The following is a 3,953-nucleotide window of genomic DNA, read 5'->3' as shown; positions in this document are numbered from 1 at the left end:
ATATATCTTAGATACCATTCACCGTACAAAAGTCTATTAGCACTCAAATCAAAGCTAGTTTAATGCACTATAATGTAGTTTACTAAAATATTTTCCATGATATTAGCCGAAACATTTATTTTTGCTAATTTGAAAAAAATGTGATGGAAAATTTTTATTTATGAAAATATATATCTGAGATACCATTCATCGTACAGATGTCTATTAGCACTCAAATCAAAGCTAGTTTAATGCACTATAATGTAGTTTACTAAAATACTTTCCATGATATTTGCCGAAACATTTATTTTTCGCTAATTTAAAAAAAATATGAAGTTGGAAAGTTTTTATTTATGAAAAAATATATCTTAGATACCATTCATCGTACAGATGTCTATTAGCACTCAAATGAAAGCTAATTAAATTTTCAATTGAGTTGTTTATGACGTTTATCTTTGTAGGAGTGGTTCTTTTTATGATATTTTCAAAAAAGTTTATCTGAACAACTAGAAATTAGAAATTAACATTTTGTTAATCTATTTTGAGTGATAATAGACATCTGTACATATTATGATTCCTGAGATATATTGTTTTCCTAAATTAAAATTTTTGTACGAAAAACTCGAAATTCACATTTTGTGAAATTATTTTGTGGAATATTCGTCAAAATATCTAGACATGTGTCCATTAGCACTCAAATTAAAGCTAGTTAAATGTTCTATAAAGTAGTTTATGATCTTTACCTTCGTATGAATAGTTCTTTTTATGATATTTTCAAAAAGTTTATCTGTATAAGTAGAAATTAACATTTTTTGAATCTATTTTTGAGTGCTAATAGGCATCTGTACGTCTTATGATTTCTGAGATATATTTTTTTCCTAAATTAAAATTCTTGTCCGAAAAACTCGAAATCCACATTTTGCGAAATTATTTTGTCGAATATCATAAAAACTACTACGTAAATCTAAGTTAGGAAGCAAATAATATATATTTTTCTTGTATTTAAAAAAAAAAAAAAAACCTTGATTGTTTGGTTAATGAAAAATATATACACATATATCAAGAATGATAAAAAGCTAGAAAAAATGGTAATATTCAAGAGAAAAAATACAATAAATAATTTTTAAAAAAATGTATAATTTTTGCATATAATTAAAAAAAATCATTTGCATATAATTAAAAAAATCATTCGTTTTATTCTCTTTTTTTTCCCTTTCTTTATTTTACCATCCCTTCTTTTCTCCATTTTCCTTACCTACGTTATTAGTTATGTTCACTACATTATTAGTGTTGTTTTAAAAAAAAATTTTTTTTTCCTTCTATTCATTTCTTTTTTTAAACTTTACTTATATTTTGCATCTTTATCAATTATTATGGTTACATATATTTTCTTTTTCTTTCCATATTTCAATTTTTAAATTATTAATAACTAGTACGTTCATACTTCTTTGCATTATATAACTTCATTTTTATTTTATTTCCTTAATTATGTTATTTTACCCACTTTTTCAATTACCTATGTATACATTTTATTTCCCACTTCTCCCATCACTTCATTTTATTAATTCTATTCTGTAAAATTGTTCGTTTTATGTCATTCTGTTGATATTTTATTTTTTATTTCTCTATACTTATTGTGGTTGTTATCTTGTTCTGTTCTTAGCCCTGAAGAAGGCTAGAAACTCTATCCGAAACGTCGGCACAATTAAATAGGTTACACCAACTTATTTGTGTTTCATTTTGATCGCACCCCCAACCATTTTCTTTTGGTACGTCATCCTCGGTCAACTATCTCTCATATTAATTTTAAATTATTACACACAACATACTTACCTATCAATATAAATAATAAGTAAGTATGCTGTTTGAGTCCTTTTAACTATTTCAATAAAACCTATATGATATTATAAAGAATTCTATTGTACGTTGACATACCGAATTTATCAAAATCTTTAGGGCTTCGTTAGTGGAATTCGAAAAAATGTGATAAATCGATTCGATAAAGTGGCACTTCTAGTCGGTCAATATTAACAAAAAAAAATCTATCTTTTCCCAGATACATATCCGCCTTAAATACGAAATTTCAGTTTCCTACGACTTTTCGAAGTTGAGGTTGGCTGTTCACACACAGAATATTATTCGAAACATGGCTATTTGGACTCAAGTAACCTCAAAAGGTTTTTGCACGATCATAATATTTTATTTAATATATATATTCCATATATAGGCAAGTGGAGGTAAAAATATATAATACTTACTCTCAGTATGAGGATACATCATTCAATAATTTACACACAACTGACTTGGTCAGTTCACTAACTCATTCTGCCAGTCACACTTCGAGCATCTGTTAACTTTATACCTTATTACTCATCGCCGTCGGATGTTAGATAAAAAAAAAATTGGGTTCAGAGGTTATGAGCTGTTGTTTAAATTACTTAATCATCCATTATTGCTAAAGTAACATTTACTTGTTCACTTTTAGATATTGTTAAGTCATATTTTATAATTATAATAATAACTAAATTATATTTCCATTCTTTAAAGAGCTAAGATCATCTCTCTTGAGATGTAAGAGTCTGGCTCATAAACATGAATTTACAAAATTTAATACTACTTTAATCAATTATTTTAACAAATTTTTTTTTTTTTTTTTTTTTAAATAAACTTGTATTTATTGATAGATATTACAATCTGCCACACATTTGTGGGCAATAGGTAATAGTGATGAATGATCATATTCATATTAAAATAAAATAAAATAAGAATAAAAATAAATAAATAAATGAAAAAAATCACATAAAAATAAATAAAATCTCTCTTAAAATATATGTAAACTGAAGGACAAAGAAAATGAACTTAATCAAACTATATGTATAAAAAAATAAATAAATAAAATAAAAATAAAATAATCTCTAGTCACATTTATAGTCTTATATACAATACATACACAATCGACCTGAGGATTCATGACCCCACTCTATCCCCTACGTGTGGAGGAGCAGAGCCCATAATATCCCAGCGCATCAATCACGCCGCATCACTGGTAGTGAGCCAGTGGAGGCTGAGCAAGTGCGCTAAAGTCGCAAACACTCAACGTCAGTGGAGAATCTGACCATTACCAGAACTCCAATTGTTCATTTTTATTTTACAATAAGTATCTTGGCCACTGCCGTTTCAACCTTCTAGGTAGGCTGTGGGGATGGGTGGAACTAGATAAGGTTTGAACCAAAGGATTAGGATGGCTGGAAAGGTTAAATAAATCTGTAATGCTAAACCCCATGAACGACCAATGTAGTACTTGGGAAGGAAGTGGTGTTACCAGACAAAAGGTTTTGCAAGGAGGTGATTATGTCAAAATCATGCTCAACTGCCAGAATTTTTTATCTAATTAACTCGGCAGGAGTGTGCTACTTTTTGTCCCCTGAGAGGTGTCCCGTGAGAATTTAACTAAAACAAATAAAAACAGCCTTAAAATAATGTATAGCTCTTGTATAATAAGGGTATCCATGTAATAAGTTTCCCAAGCAATTAACTTGAACAGCCCTGATGGAGCTCTACAAAATGGGGCGAAACGTTGGGGAATAAAATATAGGTAAAATGTAAAATTAAGTATGTAAAAATTATAAAAAAGAGGTAGTGATACAGAGATAAAAAAGTCCTCCAAGCTATCAACTTTAACAGCCCTGATGGAGCTCTACAAAGTGGGTTGAAACGTCGAAGAATAAAATATAGTATATAGGTAAAATAAGTAATGATCAATCATCAATAATCAATACTATATACTGATATAGTAATGATATAGAGATAACAATGTAAAATAAGTAATGATATAGAAATAAAAAAGTCCTCCAAGCTATCAATTTGAAAGGCTGTGATGAAGTTCTACGAAGTGGGACGAAACGTTGGGGGAAAAAATAGTTTTTAACTATTTTGTATGATTTTTTACCCCCAACCATCTTCTACATGTTTGA

This window comes from Halyomorpha halys, unplaced genomic scaffold, assembly GCF_000696795.3.
Source record: "Halyomorpha halys isolate HHAL.00 unplaced genomic scaffold, Hhal_1.1 Scaffold439.1, whole genome shotgun sequence".
Taxonomy (NCBI): Eukaryota; Metazoa; Arthropoda; class Insecta; order Hemiptera; family Pentatomidae; genus Halyomorpha; species Halyomorpha halys.
The sequence above is the reverse complement of the archived record's forward strand: the minus strand, read 5'-3'. Positions refer to the sequence as shown.